This window comes from Triticum urartu, chromosome 3A, assembly GCF_056163025.1.
Source record: "Triticum urartu cultivar PI428250 chromosome 3A, HENAU_Tu73, whole genome shotgun sequence".
Taxonomy (NCBI): Eukaryota; Viridiplantae; Streptophyta; class Magnoliopsida; order Poales; family Poaceae; genus Triticum; species Triticum urartu.
This window is the reverse complement of record NC_141875.1, coordinates 25,097,279-25,119,177: the sequence shown is the minus strand read 5'-3', so window position 1 is coordinate 25,119,177 and position 21,899 is coordinate 25,097,279. Positions and strand designations below refer to the sequence as shown.

Sequence of the window (21,899 nt, the reverse complement as noted above, 5' to 3'; positions counted from 1 at the left end):
CATAGCTTTCCACCCACGCCTCTGGTTGCAAATCGGCGGTGTAATTTGGTACCTTATGAGGTCCCTTGAAATCCTTGGGCAGTCTCACATTACGTAAAGCGGGAGTCAAACACGGCACCCATAAGGAACTGAACATCACCCCTGGCTCCACGGAGGCCGTGGGGTGAACCGGAGTATGCTGTCGTGCTCCGTGTCGAGCTGTCAACTCGGCCTCCCGACGTGCGCGGCCATGGTCCACAACATCTTGCGCATTAGCGCCTCCCTCGGTCGGTTGTTCCCCTGTGGTGAATTTCGGCGACGTGCGCTACTGGACACGGCCGGTTCGTCCTCCACGTGTCTGCTATAACTCCGGCTTGGACGAGGAGTGGAATGGATCCTCTCACGACTGTGTGAATACGCCTGCTGTTGATTTAGCGCTGTTTGAAGGAGATCCCTGGCCCGACGTGCTTCCACTGCAACTAGTGACTCGCCGTCAGTTGGGAGGGCCGCCAGGCGTGAAGCGGCGGCCACAATGTTGTCCAACGGGTTGGAATAATGCCCGGGCGGCGTCGATGGCACAACATTGTTATGGCGAGGCAGGTCCGGCGTGCGTGGTTGAACCGGCGCTCCTGCTCCTGGCGCCCCCGCCCAGTTTAGTGTGGGTTGGTTACCAGCTCCTGCACCTGGTGTGTTGAAAAGATTCTGCAGCTCATAAACCGACGGGAGACGTGATCGATACCTTCTTCTCATGACTTCCTCTGAAGCATTCTGATCTAGTCTAATCCGGTAGGCCTGTGCTTCCAATTCGGCCCGCTCTGTAGCCATCCTGGCATTCTCTGTTGCCAGGTCCGCTTTAGCCTGGGCTATCTGATCTTTCACTTTTGCAATCTCCGCATTGTGCTGATCCCTGGCTGCTGCATCCACCTCCGCAGACATTAACATTGCCAGAGCGTCGAACAAATCAGACAAGACTTGGGCTGGAGGTGGCGCCAAGCTTCCTGCCCCTGCTGGTGTGGCCGTCGTTGAACCGGAGAGCATTGCTGCGGCGGTAGATGAATGAGGCGCCGATTGTGTGCCGGCCATGAAGATGGTGGCCCGGTTTGGCAGACCGGGGGAATCCATAATACTGTTGCCCTCGGATCCTCCCTCAATCCGGCTGTCCTGCAACTGGTAAAGCGATTTGGTTTCTCCAGAAGACTCATCATCAGAGCAGACTACAGTTTCTCCATTGGACACCGGTCCATCCTTGTATCTCGATCCATGAACGACACCTACGAAAACATGCCTTGCATCGGGCTGAACCGGCGAAGAACTTGCACGCCGAGTCGTTTCGACGATGTTGGTGTAGATGTCCGGCTCGGGGGCCGGTTCGCCGATCTTGCAGATGAAGACGTGAATCCCACAAAAGGGGTTCCGGTACCCACATTCGATTGAATCGGCCTCGGGACCCCATCCTGCGTTGTCGATGTAGAGCTTGCCGCGACGACTCTTCGTCATCTGGCCCACAGCGTATCCCTTAAGTCCATCGAAGCTGCCCTTCAAGAACTCAAAACCATTGTGCGATAGCCCCACGGTGGGCGCCAACTATCGTGGGTTTGTCATGGCAGATGTCCTTGTGAAAGGACTTAGTCGTGGAGCCATCGCTACGGGTTAGCTTAAGGGGTTAAACCGGACAAGGCACACGGGGAATTTTATACTAGTTCGGCCCCTTCGAGGAAGGTAAAAGCCTACGTCTAGTTGTGATTGGTATTGCTAGGGTTTCGAAGGCCAGGGAGCGAATCCTCTTTGTCTGGCTCTCGAGTTGTTGTTCTCTGTCTAAACCGCTGTCGGGTCATCCCTTTATATACATAGGTTGACGCCTGCCGGTTTACAGAGTCCCGAGCCGGATCATAAATGTATCCAGTTCGGTCTCTATCCTTCCTATCTTACAATACAAGTTACATGACTAAGCCATTTTACATTTACATGCCTTAACCCGCCTTTGGGCCTTGGGCCTCCATGAAGCGCCATCATCCTTGCATCTTTATGGGCTTCTAGTCTTCAAGGAGTCAACCCGGCTACATAAGGCCGGTTTACCTCCAGTAGTAATATCCCCAACAGTCTCCTCGTGAGATTCTTCTGTTGTTATTTTCTTCCAAGCATCTACGTGGGGAGTGCCAAACCTACTAGACATGCCTAGGATTCCCAAAACGCACGGCAACGCCACAGTCACGCGGTGACCACGCGGCGGGCATGCGAGTCTACGCGCTTTGGAGTTGGGGCCCTGGGCCACCTTCCAAACCTCAGCGTATCACCACCAAACCATGTATTTTTGCTTAAATAGATACTTATGTATCTAGAAATGATTTTTGGAAAAAATAAAGAGCAAACTATAAGGCAGGTGCAGTTCAAATTTGACCCGCTTCCTACTGAATCGACGGAAATTTGTCTTTTTCACCAGAGGTGGATAAATTGTTTTACACCCAACCATTTTGTCAATTGTGCATTAAACATGGCCTAGTATTTTATAAAATTGATTTGGTTCATTTTTACAACATTTTTTTGGTAGTTCCTTCACAAAAAAACCTCATTTCGGGCACTCGAAAAATGGAAAATGAATTTTTCGTGCAAAGAAAATGAAAACTCCCTTAGGCAACATTGTTTCGAATTCCAAGTTGCACCCTTGTGCACAATATGAGAACATTTGAACAAACTATGCCATGAATGTGGCCATAAGATTGATCATTTGGCTTGAAAGCCATGAATCTTTACGCATGATAGCTCATTTTTGAGAACACTTTCTTAAAATATTTGCCGTATTATAAGTTTATTATTTTTCTTGGAAACTTGGTCACATATGATGACACAATGCGAAGGTTTTCCAATTTTTTGAAAATTTTTATGCCCGTTTCAAAATGCGGTCAAAACGACGGGCTTGACCGTTCCTAGCTAGTTATTGAATCTTGGAAACCTTTTAATGTTTCTCTGATTAAATAGATAGTTATGTACCTAGAAATGATTTTTGGTGAAAATAAGAGCAAACTATGAGGCAGCTACAGTTCAAATTTGACCCGCTTCCTTCTAAATCAGCGGAAATTTGTCTTTTTCACCAGAGGTGGATCAAGGCTTTTGAAACCCAACCATTGTGTCAATTGTGCATTAAACATGGCGTAGTATTTTATAAAATTGATTTGGTTCATTTTTATAACATTTATTTAGTAGTTCCTTCACAAAAAAACCTTATTTCGGACGCTTGAAAAATGGAAAATGAATTTTTCGTGCAAACAAAATGAAAACTCTCTTAGGCAACATTGTTTGCCATTCCAAGATGCAACCTTGTGCACAATATGAGATCATTTGAACAAACTATGCCATGAATGTGGCCATAAGATTGATCATTTAGCTTGAAAGCCATGAATCTTCACGCATGATAGGTAATTTTGGAGAACGCATTTTTAAAATAATTGTCGTATTATAAGTTTATTATTTTTCCTGGAAACTTGGTCACATATGATGACACAACGCGAAGGTTTTCCAATTTTTTGATTTTTTTGAATTTTTTATACCTGTTTCAAAATGCGGTCAAAACGGCGGGCTTGACCGTTCCTAGCTAGTTGTTGAATCTTGAAAACCTTTTGATGTTTCTCTGATTAAATAGATAGTTATGTACCTAGAAATGATTTTTGGAAAAAATAAAGAGCAAACTATGAGGCAGCTACAGTTCAAATTCGACCCGCTTCCTACTAAATCGGCGGAAATTTGTCTTTTTCACCAAAGCTGGATCAAAACATTTTACACCCAACCATTTGGTCAATTGTGAATTAAATATGTCCTAGTATTTTATAAAAATTATTTGGTCCTATTTTGCAACAATTATTTGGTAGGCTCTTCATAAAAAACCTCATTTGGGGCACTCGAAAAATGGGAAATGATTTTTTCGTCCAAAGAAAATGAAAATTTCCTTAGGCAACATTGTTTGCCATTCCAATATGCACTCTTGTGCACAATATGAGACCATTTGAACAAACTATGCCATGAATGTGGCCATAAGATTGACCATTTGGCTTGAAAGCCATTAATCTTCACACATGATAACTCGTTTCTGAGAACACTTTTTTAAAATAATTATCGTATTACAAGTTTATTATTTTCCTGGTAACTTGGCCACATATAATGACACAATGTGAAGGTTTTCTAATTTTTTGATTTTTTTTGAATTTTTTTATGCCCGTTTCAAAATGCGGTCAAAACGGCGGGCATGACCGTTCCTAGCTAGTGGTTGAATCTTGGAAAAAAAATTGGTATTTCTCTGATTAAATAGATATTTATGTACCTAGAAATGATATTTTCAAAAAACAAACAACAAACTATAGGGCAGCTGCAGTTCAAATTTGACCCGCTTCCCGATGAATCGGCGGAAATTTGTCTTTTTCACGAGAGGTGGATCAAAACTATTGGCAGCCAACCATTTGGTCAACTGTGCATTATATATGGCCTAGTATTTTAGAAAATTGATTTGGTACAATTTTGCAACAAATATATGGTAAGTCCTTCACAAAAAAAACTTATTTTGGGCACTCAAAAAATGGAAAATTATTTTTTTGTGCAAAAGAAATAAAAACTCCCTTTGTCAATATTGTTTGCCAAGCAAAGATGTAAACTTGCGCAAAATATGACATCATTTCAACAAATATTTGATAGGTATTTCAAAAAAACTCATTTTAAGCATTGAAAAATGGAATGAAAAATTTGTGTGTAATCAATCACGACCAATTTATATGGTCAAAAGGTCTTCAAATTATTTGGTACGCTCTGATTGGTCCATGGCCATATCACGCGGATCATGCATCAACCATCGTCGGATGCTTCTGGATCCAACGGTAGCCCTCACCCCTTAACCATCTCACCCACGTAGCGCCACGCCCCCACAGCCCCACTCCCCACCGTACCCATAAGGCCACAACTTGTTCCAATCCCCACCTCTCTCCCGCACCCGCTCGCGAAAACCCTAGCCGCCGCCGCCCCCTGCCCCCGCACCATGGCCGGCCTCCACCCCTGTATCGACGACGAGGAGCCCGAGTCACCACGCCTCCCCGCCCTCACGTGGCTCCATCCACATCGCCCCATCCGCATCCGGCTAGCTGGATCCGCGTCGCCCCATCTGCATCCGGCTACCTGGATCCACGTCGCCCCATCCGCATCCAGCTACCTCAATCCTTCATCGCGGACCGCTTCTTCGGTGGGTCGCGGCATTGCACAGGTGTGGCGGAGCTGCCGGCGTTCACGCGGGCGATCGAGTCGCACCAGTGATGGATCACGGAGGCGATCCTGGAGCACGCGCTCAAGATTTGCTCCGATAAGAATGTAAGGGGACGGTTAAACGAGACGTCTCTGTTCCGATTGCTGATCGATTTCTTCTCTTCCCTCGGCTGCTCGTGCTTAATTGGTGCTTAAATTGGGTCGGATTGTTGGTCTATTGAAGGTGGAGGTGAAGATGCAGGTGGTGGGGGGGATCCCAAGGAGAAGATCTGCGAGGTGGCGATCGAACAAAAAGCCGTTCTGCTCGTCATGGGGTGCCGTGCTTTTGGCCCCGTCAAGGTAACGGAAATACCAGCTCTGTCTTCTGCGCTTTGGTGAGCTGAATTTCTGATTGTTCTGGCGCTCACTTGCTGCCTGGCGCAAATGCAAACTGTAAACGAAATTGTGGTTTCTGAAATAAGTTTTCTTGCCAGTACAACACATGTAGACTGTAGTGAAATTCGTTCCAAATTCGACTGCAGATCTCATCTGTGTTTACTAAGAAACTATAATATTTGGGCAAAACTGGATTATCAGAGAACTGTGCTACTATATAAACATCATTTTGCGTATGAATCTGATACAGTGTGAAGTATGTGTTACATCTGCTCCTGCAGACATGAGACTGCATGTGTATAGATAAATTTCTCTTAATCTATAGCGCATTTGCGCCTTGGCATAGCATTTTTCTTTCCATAGAACTGAATGCCACGGATAGAACTATTTAGTCTGTCTGTCTTAGTAGCTACTACTGAAAACTGACTTGCATTGCTTCATGGAAATCTCTCACGGTCACAGTGAAGAACTATACTTTGTACAGCCAAAATTGATTTAAATCCTACGTATCTAGAACTGCATCTTCACATTCTTTAGTGCAGCCATGTAGTAGCACTGTAGTAACCTTCTAGATCAGTTCATTTAGCGATTTTTTTTGGGAGTTCATCTTGTAATCTATTTAGATCATGAAGTTTCTAGGACAGTTGCCTGCCTGCTTGTGTGATAGGCATCACCTTTCGTGTATGAAAGAAACAAGCTGATCCGGTTCCTTTGGTTGAATAGGATGTTCTTGGGTAGTGTGAGCAAGTACTGCATCAACAGCCTGGGCTGCCCCGTCGTCGTGATCAAGGGTGCCTGACCTATCCTCGACCAAACAAACATTCCTCATTGTATTCCACACCATGATTCTTGAGGTTTCTATTGTGTTGTACGTACGTACTCCTGTGCAAATTCACTGCACACTTCCAAGACTACTATATGGCTTATGTTAGTATCATTCATGTGTTTGTTAGTGCTTCGTTGGATGAGGCTGGATTTGTGCGCCTCCGATCTGATGCATTTGTGCGTGCGTGTGTTGAACAGTGACCTCTGATCTGGTGAAGGGCGCCAAGGAGAAGCAGCTGAAGGTCAAGGGCCCTGTCAGGATGCTGCTCAACATCACCACCAGGAAGTTCCCCTGTGGAGAAGGTAGCCACCTCTCTCTCTTTGCCCTTTCGCCCGACCCCATTTGCTTAGTAGCTCTGCATAGTATCTGGTCCTTACATGCTCACAGTAGCTCATTGGTGATGTGGGTCACTATGTTTTTGTGGATAGCTTACTGTTTAGGGAATTTCCGTGACGATGATGATGTTGTGCTGGGTAGAGGATGTGAAACATTTAGACCGATGCGGCCTTTCTGGTCTTTGATGATCTAAAATTGATATTTTTAAAACTGATGCTTAGCATGCCATCAACGTTTTTTTGTTCCTCATCTAGAGATGCAGCTCTGTGTGTTGGTGTGATATAAAGTAGAGGAGTTGCATGTGATTCGTTTGCAGCTGAGCATATCATGTTACAAGGAGATGCTACTGAGATTTTACGTCGTTGAAGTATCTTAAACCAAGCTTTTTAAAACTGATGCTTGGTTGATCTAGTTCTAGTATATTAGTTGGGTGAGAGTCTGTTGTTGTTGGTGCTGGGTTGTCATTTCTTTTTGCGTCGTTGAAGAATAAAAAATATAAGCATTTCTCTAGCCAATGTCTGAAGTAGTTGCTGCTGTGTAGTCATTCGCTGGACCTATGCATTTCATCATAAGTCAGATATAGCTTGGACTATACTTCTGAATAGAATTGAAACATTTCTATTTTGTTTATTTGTCTTCAATTCTTTGGATCAAACGACTCTCTTGAACACATGTTTGTTAGTGTGGTGATGGTTAAACAACTATAGTAGATCGGCGTTTTTTGCATTTTTGCATTTCTCAACCTTGGATATTTTGCCAAAAATAAACCCTTAGATTCGTTGCCATTCCTTTGATCATAATTTGTTGTGGTTGCTAAGTATTTTTAGCAGTAATAAAAACCTGGCTCTTTCATGTTGCAACCCAACAGGAGCACCCATGTTTGTCTGCGTAATACACATATCTGCTCTGCTGCTCTTAGTTTTAACTAGCCAACGCAAGGATGACGCCAACCATCGTTGTTATATTTGTTATCCATGTTGAAGTGTAGAACAACAGCAGGTTAAAACATTTTATTTGCCCTATGCAATTATGTTGTTTTATTTGCCCTTTCTAGTATTGTACAAACTGATGCATTCCTAGCATAAACAAATTATTCTATAAGATTTGTAAACTGATGCAAACTGATACAAACTCAGCAGCAGCAACTGTATACTTCAGCAGCAGCAGTATACTTCAGGATGTTCTGTTCATTATACTAATGCCTCAGCAGCAGTATACTAGTGTTGCTACTGTTATCCATACTTCATTATTCTGTTATCCATACTAATGCCTCAGCAGCAGTATACTACTGTTATCCATGCTCCTAGCTGCTTGTGTATCTATTTATTATTCTGTTCATTATTCTTTTCCTAGTTGTTCTTTTCCTAGTTGTTCTTTGTTGGAAGATATTGCTTTCATTGGCAGCCATGATAACATAATTTCCTCTCTTCTATAGGATCTCTAGGCTAAAGAAGTTCGAAGAAGGGAACACTTCATCTTTGTGGCTAGTTTTATCTTCCTAGGTGTTTTATGTTCCTGTGTGTTTATTCCTGGGTGTTCCTCGGTGTTTACTTTAGAGATGTTCCTTGATGTTCCTGGGTGTTTGCACTTCCTGGGTGTTGTAAATTACTAGATGATGTGAACTATCGCATGATTGTAATATATATAATATACTCATTTTGGTTGCCATTTGTGAAAATTTGTGTGATTGGAATATTGGAAATGTTGATTATTTATTGTTTTTTGAGGATCGGATCATTAATTGCTGATACATTAGAAATGAAACAAATACTATTTGGGCCCTAAAAACGCCACAAATCAAACAATTCGGGAAAATGAATAAAATCACTTAAAAATCAATTGTGAAAAGGTGAAGGCCAAGAAAACAAAAAGGCCTAGGCCCAAAAATAACAAGGCTGAAATGTTGGGCTTGGCCCATCTACCCGACCAAAATTAATATGAGAAAAAAAACACAAATAGGCTGAATTGTTGGGCTCGGCCCATGTAAAGTGTCGAATTGGACCGGGCTGAATCTTATCAACGATCTTTTCATTTGGTCGCAATTTTGCCACGTCAGTTTGCCATGTCGGATCCGACGTGGCCTGGGCACAGAGCTAGTGACCAAAACAGAAGGTCATAGGATCAACGACCTTTTGTTTTGGTCGTGGAATTCCACGACCTTCTCACAAAGAAGGTCGTTAATTTCAGTTTACGACCGCCAGCTTTTGACCTTCTGTTTTTGGTCAAAAAAGGTCGCAAATGAAAATCAATGACCTTTCAGAGACCAATAGTGAGGGTCACAAGTTGACATATTTCTTGTAGTGCAGCGAGTTGGATGCACACTCACTTAGTTTCTTTGATGAGCATTCATATATTTATAGCTCTAGTGCATCTGTTGCATGGCAATCCCTACTCCTTGCATTGACATCAATTGGTGGGCATCTCCATAGCCCATTGGTTAGTCGCGTCAATGTGAGACTTTCCCTTTTTGTCTTCTCACACAACCTCAATAATCATATTCTATTCCACCCATAGTGCTATGTCCATGGCTCGTGCTCATATATTGCGTAAAATTTGAAAGAGTTTGAAAAGGCTAAGTATGAAACAATTGCTTGGCTTGTCATCGGGGTTGTGCATGATGAGAGCATTTTGTGTGACGAAAATGAAGCATGGCCAAACTATAAAACTTTGTAGAGATAAGTTTTCTTTGGCTATTTTGTTTGATAAGACATAATTGCTTGATTAGCATACTTGGAGTATTACTATTTTTATGTCAACAATAAACTTTTATCTTGAATCTTTCGGATCTGAACATTCATGCCACAATAGAGAAAAATACATTGAAGAATATTCTAGAAAGCATTCTACATCAAAAATTCTGTTTTTATCATTTACCTACTCGAGGACGAGTATGAATTAAGCTTGGGGATGCTAATACGTCTCCAATGTATCTATAATTTTTGATTGTTCCATGCTATTATATTATCTGTTTTGGATGTTAATGGGCTTTATTTCACACTTTTATATTATTTTTGGGACTAACCTATTAACCCAAGGCCCAGTGCAAATTGTTTTTTTCCTATTTTAGTGTATCACAGAAAAGGAATATCAAACGGAGTCCAAACGGAATGAAACCTTCGGGAGAGTGATTTTTGGAACAAACGTGATCCAGAGAACTTGGAGTGGACATCAAGCAACCAACGAGGTGGCCACGAGGTAGGGGGCACGCCTACCCCCCCTGGGCGCGACCTCCCCCTCGTGGGCCCCTCATGGCTCAACTGACCTACTTCTTCCTCCTATATATGTTCACATACCCCGAAAACATCCAGGAGCACCATGAAACCCTATTTCCACCGCCGCAACCTTCTGTACCCAAGAGATCCCATCTTGGGGCCTTTTCCGGAGCTCCGCCGGAGGGGCATTGATCACGGAGGGCCTCTACATCAACTCCATGGCCCCTCTGATGATGTGTGAGTAGTTTACCTTAGACCTTCGGGTCCATAGTTATTAGCTAGATTGCTTCTTCTCTCTCTCTTTGGATCTCAATACAAAGTTCTCCTCGATTCTCTTAGAGATCTATTCGATGTAATCTTCTTTTGCGGTGTGTTTGTCGAGATCCGATGAATTGTTGGTTTATGATCAAGATTATCTATGAACAATATTTGAATCTTCCCTTAATTCTTTTATGTATGATTGGTTATCTTTGCAAATCTCTTCGAATTATCAGTTTGGTTTGGCCTACTAGATTGATCTTTCTTGCAATGGGAGAAGTGCTTAGTTTTGGGTTCAATCTTGCGGTGCTCGATCCCAGTGACAGTAGGGGAAACGACACGTATTGTATTGTTTCCATCAAGAATAAAAATATGGGGTTTATATCATATTGCATGAGTTTATCCATCTACATCATGTCATCTTGCTTAAGGCGTTACTCCATTCTTATGAACTTAATACTCTAGATGCATGCTGGATAGTGGTCGATGTGTGGAGTAATAGTAGTAGATGCAGGTAGGAGTCGGTCTACTTGTCACGGACGTGATGCCTATATACATGATCATACCTAGATATTCTCATAACTATGCTCAATTCTATCAATTGCTTGACAGTAATTTGTTCACCCACCGTAATACTTATGCTATCTTGAGAGAAGCCACTAGTGAAACCTATGGCCCCGGGGTCTATTTTCCATCATATAAGTTTCCAATCTATTTTATTTCGTAATCTTTACTTTCAACTTATATCATAAAAATACCAAAAATATTTATCTTATTATTATTATCTCTATCAGATCTCACTCTTGCAAGTGGCCGTGAAGGGATTGACAACCCCTTTATCGCGTTGGTTGTGAGGTTCTTATTTTTTTGTGTAGGTACGAGGTGACTCGCACGTGGTCTCCTACTGGATTGATATCTTGGTTCTCAAAAACTGGGGGAAATACTTACGCTGCTTTGTTGCATCACCCTTTCCTCTTCAAGGCAAAACCAATGCATGCTCAAGAGGTAGCAGTGGTGTTGTCTGGCGTCGTGGTGGCGCCGACGACAGCTAGACCGGGCAAGGTAGATGCGACAGTACATCACTGAAGATGGATTGGTGGCTGCGGCGGCTTCATACCCGGCAGGCGTCCTGGTTGAGGAGTGTGCCTGACTAGTGGGTGCCCCGTATCCGGCAGGCGTCCTGGTTGGGACCTCAGGTCTTAGATGTTAGGTTTGGTTGCGAGGTCAGTTAGGCCCAGACTATCAGCATCCCTACATCAACTGGATAGGAGAAGCGACAGATGTTGCCTGGACGGTGACTTTAGTCTTACTGTTGTATGACTTTATAAGGTCTTGTGCGAATAATTAATAAAGTGGTTGCATGCATTGTCCAGATGCAGAGGCCGGAGGTCCTCTTCTTTTTCTAAAAAAACATGGCTAGCAAGGATTGCATATGTTTTTTAAAACAAGGTAGGATTGCAAATGTAGCGTGTATCTGTATGGATGGATACGTTCTTTGTTCACTTTGCTAATTAAATTATGGTTTCTTGCACCTACAAAAGCAATTGGTAATATATACACGCTTTAGTAACTTATAGGAAGCATGAATTAGATTTCAGAGTCTGTTATCAATAACAGATGAAATTGGTGGGAAGTTGTCTACTTGGATAAATTAATTTTTGTTTGTCCACCAATACTTCTGAAAGCATAATGTTAGCAAGGGACTCTCCCAACATATTGTTAGCCGATGAAGGTAAATTTTACCTATACACAGGCGTACTGTGCAAGCTGCTGGAAAAACAGGCCAAGGCTGATAGGTAGAGTGGCGTCCTGATACGTCTCCCAACGTATCTATAATTTATGCAATATTCATGCCATGTTTACAATAATTTTATATGATTTTGGTATGATTTGATTAGAACTAACCCGGACTGACGCTGTTTTCAGAAGAACTACCGTGATGGTGTTTTTGTGCAGAAATAAAAGTTCTCGGAATGCGATGAAAATCAACGGAGAATTTTTCTGGAAAATATAAAAATACTAGAACAAAAATCTACTAGAGGGGAGTCCCGTGGGCCCCACGAGGGTGGGGGGCGTGCCCCTATGCCTCGCGGACATCCCGTGGGGCCCCTTGACTTGTTCTCGACGCCAACCACTCCTATAAATGCCCAAACCTCCAGAAAATAACCTAGATCGGAAGTTCCGCTGCCGCAAGCCTCTGTAGCCACAAGAAATCAATCTAGGCCCTCTCTGGCACCCTGCCGGAGGGGGCGAACATCACTGGAGGCTATGGAGGAGGATCCCGGAGGGGCCATCATCACCATGAAGGCCAAGGACCAAAGGGAGAACCTCTCCTCCTCTCTCTCGGTGGCGCCGGAGTGCCATCGGGAGGGGAATCATTGTCGCGGTGACCGTCTTCATCAACATCACCATAATCATCACCATCCTCATCTCTTTTACGCGGTCCACTCTCCGGCACCCCGCTGTAATCCTTACTTGAACATGGTGCTTTATGCCACATATTATGATCCAATAATGTCTTGCCATCCTATGATGTTTTGAGTAGATTTCCTTTGTCTATGGGTTGATTGATGATCTAGATTGGTACGAGTCGTATGTTTTATTTTGGTGCTGTCCTATTGTGCCCTCCAAGTCGCACAAGCGTGAGGGATTGCCGCTGTCGGGTGTTGCAATACGTTCATGATTCGCTTATAGTGGGTTTCTTGAGTGACAGAAGCATAAACCCAAGTAAGGGGGTTGTTGCGTATGGGATAAAGGGATTTGATGCTTTAATGCTATGGTTGGGTTTTACCTTAATGATATTTAGTAGTTGTGGATGCTTGCTAGAGTTCCAATCATAAGTGCATATGATCCAAGAAGAGAAAGTATGTTAGCTTATGGCTCTCCCTCATATGAAATTGCGATGACGACTATCGGTCTTGTTAACAATTGCCTAGGACAATTCCGCACACCAACCCATCATTATTTCACACTCGCTATTTATAATATTTAGTAATATATTCTAACTTTATGATAACAACACCTACTTTTATATCAGTGGAAGATAGGGCTTGAGAGAATATTGATCTTACCTTTAGCTCCTTCTAGGTTCGACACTCCATACTTATCACTTCCACTTTTGGGAATTGCTAGGATAATTCCCTGCACTTGGGGATTATCATGCTCTTTTCTGGCGCCGTTGCCAGGGAGTAATAGCGTGGGGTTGATATTCTCGTGTGTGCTTGTTTGCTTTCTTCACTAAGTAGATTTTGTTTTTCCTCTTTGTTTCTGTTTAGTTGTGGATGAAACATACAATTTTTTTAAATAAAAAATACAAAAAATTACTTGCCTCTCATGCCTACAAAGTTTTTCAATAAGAGAAGTGATTGGAAGATTATGCATTGAAGAAATGAGGGTCGACCTTGAGCACTTGTGTTCATGCTCATGGAAACAATGTAAAAAATTTCATGGAAGCTTCTCTGAAAATAATTATCCCCTTGTATAAATCCATTGTATTATAAAAATAATGTGCCAAGCCTTGGTTTTAGGATGATTAGATTGCTTGTTTACTATGTACAGTACAAAAACAGAAACTTTGGCTGTAGCGTATGATTTTACATTTTTTACTGAAAAGTCAAATGGGCCTGAAACTTTTTGCACATTACTTCTGTAAAAAAAATTAAAATGGTTAATATTTTTTTAGAATTTTTTGGAGTTACAGAAGTTTACTAAACTTCCAGATTACTACAGACTATCCTGTTTTTGACAGATTCTATTTTCGATGAGTTGTTCGCTTATTTTGATGAATCTATGGGTAGTATCGGGGGGTATGAACAATGTGAAGTTGGAATACAGTAGATATAGTTCTAATATGAAATTGGAATAAGTTCTGAACAGTACCTAAAGGTAGTGATTTGCTTTATTACACTAACGGATCTCACAAAGTTTTTGTTAAAGTTTTGTGTGGGTGAAGTGTTCGAAGATCGAGGAGCTATCATATGAGAAGAATAAAGAGAGGCAAGAGCTCAAGCTTGGGGATACCCAAGGAACCCCAATTAAATATTTCAAGGATACTCAAGCATCTAAGCTTGGGGATGCCCCGGTTGGCATCCCATCTTTCTTCTTCAACAATTATCGGTATACCTCGGTTTTTGTTTTGTTCACATAATTTGTGTCCTTTGTGTTTTTGTTTTTCCTTTAAGAACCATGATAGTATGAGATAGCCCTTTATTTATTTATAGAATACTTCATGTGCTTCACTTATATCTTTTAAGTATGATCTTATAGAATTGCTCTTTGTGCTTCACTTAAATCTTTTGAGTATGGTTTTATAGAATGCTTCGTGTGCTTCACTTATATATTTTGAGCTTGGATATTGGTTAGTCTATATTAATTGTAGAATGCTCCATGAACTTCACTTATATCTTTTGAAGTATGAATAATACTATCATCTAAAGTGGATTTAGAAGAAGTTTGCTTCCACTATTCTGAATGAGGAGAATTTTGCTTATGTGGAGAGTAGTAAAAAAATTATGCCCGTAGATCATGAAAAGAATGCTTTATGTGATGGTTATATTGTTGAACTCATTCATGATGCTACTGAAAATTATTATGAGGGAGGAATACATGTTTGTAGGAGTTGCAATAATATCAAGTTTCCTCTCTAAATGCTTGAAGTTTTGAAGTTATACTTGTTTTTCCTTCCTATGCTAGTTGATTCTTATTCCTATAAATTATGTGCTCACAAAATCTATAGGCATAGGAAGTGTGTTATATTTGAATATGCTAGTCATATTCTTCATGATGCTTTCTTTATGTTTCAATTCTTATCTTTTATGTGAGCATCATTGAAATCATCATGCCTAGCTAAAAGGCATTAAAAAGCGCTTGTTGGGAGACAACCCAATATTCACCCTTACTGTTTTTGTGTGTTTACATGATTAAGATACTATGGTAATCATGTTTTATAGCTTTTGTTTCAATAAAGTGCCAAGTAAGACCTTTGGAAAGACTTGGGTGAAAGTTAATGTGATCTTGCTGTAAAAAACAGAAACTTTGCGCTCACGAGATTAGCTTTCATTTTTTACAGAAGAGTGTGATTGAGTTGATTATTTTTTTCATAAGATCAATAGACAAATTCCTCACGTCCAACAATTTATTTCATAATTTTTGGAGTAGCAAAAGTATGGTTTGTGTTCAGATCATTACAGACTATTCTGTTTCTGATAGATTTTGTTTTCATTGCATAGTTTGGTTGTTTTCTAGTTTCTATGGCTTATATTTCTCAATATAAATTATAGAAATGATATGGTACAGTAGGAATTATGTGAGGAAAATTATGAACCTTGTCTTTGACAGTACCAAAATGAATGATTTATTCTTTATCATACTAACCTATCTCATGAAGTTCCGCTAAATTTTGTGTGATTGAAGTTTTCAAACTTTGGGTGAGATATCGATATGAGGAGAATAAGTTGTGGGAAGACCGTAAGCTTGGGGATGCCCAAGGCACACCAAGGTAATATTCAAGAAAGACTCAAGCGCCTAAGCTTGCGGATGCCCAGAAGGCATCCCCTCTTTCATCTTCAAAAACTATCGGTATACCTTACTTGGAGCTATATTATTATTCTCACATGATATGTGTTTTGCTTGGAGCGTATTTTAAATTTTACTTGCTGTTGGAATAAAATCATTGGATCTTAAATCTTGAGTGAAAAAGAATCCTCCCATGGCTAGCTAATTATTTGACTACTCGGCGTTCTTCACTTATATCTTTTTGGAGTAGTTTGTCATTTACTCGCGCGCTTCATATATATCCTATGAGTAAATGGTTGAATGAATTGAATATCATAAATCTGAATTTATATACGTTTCATATGCTTATAACATGGGGATTAATGACTTCACATATAATAAGTATAGGTAGTAAACTTATTGAAACTTAGCAAACGCAAGAATTGGTCACTTGAACAATTCATGAAAGAATATTAAAGGAAGAGAGATTTCACATATAAATATACTATCTTGGACATCTTTTGCAATTGTGAGCACTCATTAAAATATGACATGCTAAAAGGTTGATGTTGGACAAGGAAGACAACTTAATGGGTTGTGTTTTCCTATATTTGAAACGTTATATTGTCTTGGATCATCCAACATGTTGAGCTTGCCTTTCCCCCTCATGCTAGCCAAATTCTTTGCACCAAGTAGAGATACTACTTGTGCTTCCGAATATCCTTAAACCCACTTTTGCCATTAGAGTCCACCATATCTACCTATGGATTGAGTAAGATCCTTCAAGTAAGTTGTCATTGTTGCAAGCAATAAAAATTGTTCTCTAAATATGTATGATCTATTAGTGTGGAGAAAATTAGCTTTATACGATCTTGTGATGTGGAAGAAATAAAAGCAACGGACTACATAATAAAGGTCCATATCACAAGTGGCAATATAAAGTGACGTTATTTTGCATTAAGATTTTGTGCATTCAACCATAAAAGCGCATGACAACCTCTGCTTCCCTCTACGAAGGGCCTATCTTTTACTTTTACCTTCTACCCTTAATACAAGAGTATCGGTGTCATCACCTTTCCTTTTTACACTTTTTCCTTTGGCAAGCACTTTGTGTTGGAGCGATTCGGATAGATATATCCACTTGGATGTAGGTTTTCATAAATTATTATTGTTGACATTACCCTTGAGGTAAAAGGTTGGGAGGCGAAACTATAAGCCCCTATCTTTCTCTGTGTCCGATTAAAACTTTGAACCCATTAATATCACATGAGTATTAGCAATTGTGAAATATTAAATGATAGTTGCGTATGTGGGGTTTGCTGAATCAAAGCTCTTACATAGACTCTTCCCGAAAATAAGATGAATTGCAATTGTTTGATGACTAAGAGCACGGTTTGTTAGTTCTCAAGAAAGTTTATGATCTATACTTTAATATGTGAATAGCTTGTTACTTGATCATGAGAAGTTTTATGAGTTGAGCTACTGTTGTGATATATAATGATGTACAAAAAATGATTGGAACTATCATTGATCAAATTTATGCACTTGCTAGCATTCACACTTCATAAATTATTTCTTTTATCATTTACCTACTCGAGGATGAGCAGGAATTAAGCTTGGGGATGCTGATACGTCTCCAACGTATCTATAATTTATGAAGTATTCATGCCATGTTTACAATAGTTTTATATGATTTTGGTATGATTTGATTAGAATTAACCTGGAGTGACGTTGTCTTCAGCAGAACTACCGTGGTGTTGTTTTTGTGCAGAAATAAAAGTTCTCGGAATGCGATGAAAATCAACGGAGAATTTTTCTGGAAAATATAAAAATACTGGAACAAAAATCTACCGAAGGGGAGTCTCGTGGGCCCCATGAGGGTGGGGGCGCGCCCCTATGCCTCGTGGACTTCCTGTGGGGCCCCCTGACTTGTTCTCGACGCCAACCTCTCCTATAAATGCCCAAACCTCCAGAAAATAACCTAGATTGTAAGTTCCGCCGCCGCAAGCCTCTGTAGCCACGGGAAATCAATCTAGGCCCTCTCTAGCACCCTGCCGGAGGGGGCCAACATCACCGGAGGCTATGGAGGAGGATCCCGGAGGGGCCATCATCACCATGAAGGCCAAGGACCAGAGGGAGAACCTCTCCCCATCCATGGGAAGGCCATGGAGGAGGAAGCACAAGGGAGAGAACCTCTCCTCCACTCTCTCGGTGGCGCCGGAGTGCCATCGGGAGGGGAATCATCGGCGCGGTGATCGTCTTCATCAACATCACCATCATCATCACCATCCTCATCTATTTTACGCGGTCCACTCTCCCACACCCCGCTGTAATCCCTACTTGAACATGGTGTTTTATGCCACATATTATGATCCAATGATGTGTTTCCATCCTATGATGTTTTGAGTAGATTTCCTTTGTCTATGGGTTGATTGATGATCTAGATTCATACAAGTTGTATGTTTTATTTGGTGCTGTCCTATTGTGCCCTCCGTGTCGCACAAGCGTGAGGGATTCCCGCTCTCGGGTGTTGCAATACGTTCATGATTCGCTTATAGTGGGTTGCTTGAGTGGCAGAAGCATAAACCCGAGTAAGGGGGTTGTTGCGTATGGGATAAAGGGGATTTAATGCTTTAATGCTATGGTTAGGTTTTACCTTAATGATCTTTAGTAGTTAAGTATGCTAGCTTATGCCTCTCCCTCATATGAAATTGCAATGACGACTATCGGTCTTGTTAACAATTGCCTAGGACAATTCCGCACACCGACCCATCATTATCCCACACTCGCTATTTATAATATTTAGTAATATATTCTAACTTTATGATAACAACACCTACTTAGATATTTTAGCTCTCCGATATCATGCAAAGTTATCCTCTTCATACCCACAACGTAGTTTTATTTCTCGTTTCTAGTTGGAAGCAAACGCTCGGTGTACGTAGAGTCGTATCAGTGGCAGATAGGGCTGGAGAGAATATTGATCTTACCTTTAGCTCCTTATGGGTTCGCCACTCCATACTTATCACTTTCACCTTTGGGAATTGCTACGATGATTCCCTGCACTTGGGAATTATCATGTCCCAGCTGGTAAGACCTGTCATGCTCATCTCTCGGACAGAGTGACCAGCCCCGTTGGATTGAATTAACAACTATTACCTCCGCCTGAGTTTATTACCCCCCCCCCTCTCTCTCATATATATATATATATATATATATATATATATATATATATATATATATATATATATATATATATATATATATATATATATTAGATCAAATTCTGACCATCTATATGACTAACAAAATATAGTATATGCGACAAAGAGTATATTGTTGGATGCTCGAAAGAGATTACTCTCGGTATAATGTTTGTGACATATAGTTTACATTTTGTAGTTAAAACTGTAGTTAAACTTTAGGCCAAAATATGATAGAGCCTAATAAACCCAATGGAGATAGTACACCCCATTGCAAGCAGTTGGCTGGCATGATCCAGCCTCGTTCTCAGAGTAAATAATCCTATCGTTTGCTTGCGAGCTATGCTAGTTAAATTGGATGGTGCATCCATTGGATCGATTGTCTCAGTAGAGACAAGTCCGGACAAATGAGCTAATGTAGCTTGAGATACCACTTGCCCGTCCGATATTATATGCCGATGACTAGTTGATGGAGAAGTCTCATATTGTTATGGCATTATTGCTTCCATGGTTTTGCATTGAGATGGAGATGGCACACCCACAGCAAACTTTCTGTAATTAACAATGACTAAAAGCTAGTACTACTTAACTAGCCAGTAGCCAAGAGCAAGGCAACCTAGCAAATGCAAATTGTGGTTTTGAGAAACAAAGGAGTGAGTGATGTCGACGGCATCCTTGCTGCTGCCTACATTGTTTCTAGCAGGAATAGCGGTCGCCGGTGGAGAGCGAGAGCCTCACCCTGAGGCCAGAATGACAGGCGAGCTGCGGCGGCATCAAGGTCCCCTACCCTTTCGGCATAATAGTGCTCGTTTCTTCTCTCGGACAGAGTGACTTAGCCCTGTTGGATCGAATTAACAACTACAACCTATTTGCATGTAGTTGGTCGGTCATGATCCAACCTCGTTCACAGAGGAAATAATCATATCGTTTGCTTGCAAGCCATGCTAGTTAAATTTGGGTGGTGCATCCATTGGATCGATTGTCTCAGTGGAGACAAGACAGGACAAATGAGCTAGCGTAGATCGAGAAACACATTTTGTATGGCTCCAGCCAGTTCAATATTCGATGCCGAGGACTTGAGGAGTTCATGGAGAAGTCTATAATCTTCCTTTTCCTATATGCTACAATAGGCAATAAAAAATTTCACAGAAAACAAAATGTGGTTCGCGAAGTATGTCTCATATTGCTGTGGCATTATTGCTTCCATGGTTTTGCATTGAGATGGAGATGGCACAGCCACAGGAAACTTTTTGTAATTAACAATGACTAAAACGCTACTCCTACTTAAGTAGCCAGTAGCCAAGTAAGGCAACCTAGCAATGCAAATTGGTGTTTAGAAACAAAGGAGTGATATCGACGGCATCCTTGTTGCTCCTTGCATTGTTTCTTGCAGCAATCGCGGTCGCCATGGAGAGCCTCACCCCGAGGCCACGGGCGGAGCTATGGAAAGGCTCAAAGGGCCATGGCCCACCCTGGGTTGGAGCAAAAAGGAGTTTTACATGGAGTTTATCCAACAATAATGCAATTGTTTTTATTTTGATATCACTGTTTGCACTATCTGGCCCACCCAATAATTTTTGGGCAGCTTTGCCACTGCCCGAGGCCACAATGTTAGGCAAGCTGCAGCGTCATCAACGTCCTCTACCCTTTCGCCATCAGCATAGACTGCGTCTGCCCGGGCTTTGAGATCACCTGCATGAACAAGACACCAGTTCTGACAGGTACCACCCTGGTGATCCAGGTGCCCGAGTTGTCCGTTATGCCGTGCCCAGAAGCCCGGGTGATGCTACCCGTGGCACATGGCGGTTCTACAACAGCACTACCAACAGCGTAACAGAAGACTTCCATGCCATATTGAAAATCAACCTAGCCGGATGTATCTTTATGGATGAACACCTTTTTTGTTCACTTTGCTTAATTAGAATACTTCCTCCATTTTTATATACAAGGCCACAAATATAAATTATAGGTATCAATGTACAATTTAATGTCTGATTTGCAAGTCAGTTTTTCTTTTCATTTACTCAGATCATTAATACGCCGAATGCATGCAAGGAAACTGAGTGAGGAAGTAGTGGACTATATGACTGCATGCATGCAAGTATTAAAATGATTGTTAGTACGAGAACATGTCATTAATTTTTCCTTGATTACTGTTGGTGGCTTTGTATAGATGCAAAATGTATATTCCATAATGGCCTTGTATAAGTGAACGAAGGAGTATGATTTCTTGAAACAACAAAAACAATATGTAATCTTTACCTACTTTAGTAACTAATGAAGCATGAATTAGATTTCGGAGTATGTAAGTAAAATGAAAATTGGTGGCAAGCTGTCTACTTGGGTAAATGTTTGTCTGTCCACCAATAATTATGTCAAGAGTATAATGTTGGTTAGAGACTCTTCCACCATATTGTTAGCCGTTGAAGGTAAAATTTACATGTACACAGGGGTAGTATATGTAAAGATGCTGGAACATCAGGCTCAGGTTGAGAGGTAGGAGTAGATTGATGTGGAATCACAACTTGAAGGAGACAAGGTAGTGGATCTGAATCGTCACAACCTTTGGGAGGAGTTCCCTTGGTTTCAAGCCCTTCCTGCAAACTTCCTCTGTTGGTTTTCTCTTCTTCTCGAAAGGAGGCCAATCAGATTTTCGTCACTTGTGTTGGTGGCTGCTAGATTGAAGGTAAGACATCCCCATTCTCTTACCTGCAAAGGTCAAAATGACCCTAGGTGCGTAGTGGGCTTCACCACATGTCTGGTCTGCCTATAAAATTCTCCATTAAGTTCCCTCAAAGCCTACATGAGATCCCAACAGGCTCCTAGGTCATGTTTAGTGTTTCCATTCACTAACTATTACTTTGGATCAATGTCGAATATTGCTCAGGGGAGATCACCATGAGCTAGAGCAGCTATGCTTTCCACTGTCACCAGGTCCCTCTCGCCTTCCACCCACCATCCTGGTGAGCTGCAGTGTGC

General features: G+C 41.4%; 1 non-coding gene across 1 annotated transcript; it reads left to right on the top strand.

Annotated features, from left to right (window-relative positions):
- Positions 1-7,072: 7,072 nt before the first annotated feature.
- On the top strand, positions 7,073-7,156 carry LOC125533442 (small nucleolar RNA SNORD36). The gene has a single exon (XR_007294313.2). It is a non-coding gene; the product is annotated as a small nucleolar RNA SNORD36 (small nucleolar RNA).
- The last annotated feature ends 14,743 nt before the right edge of the window (positions 7,157-21,899 follow it).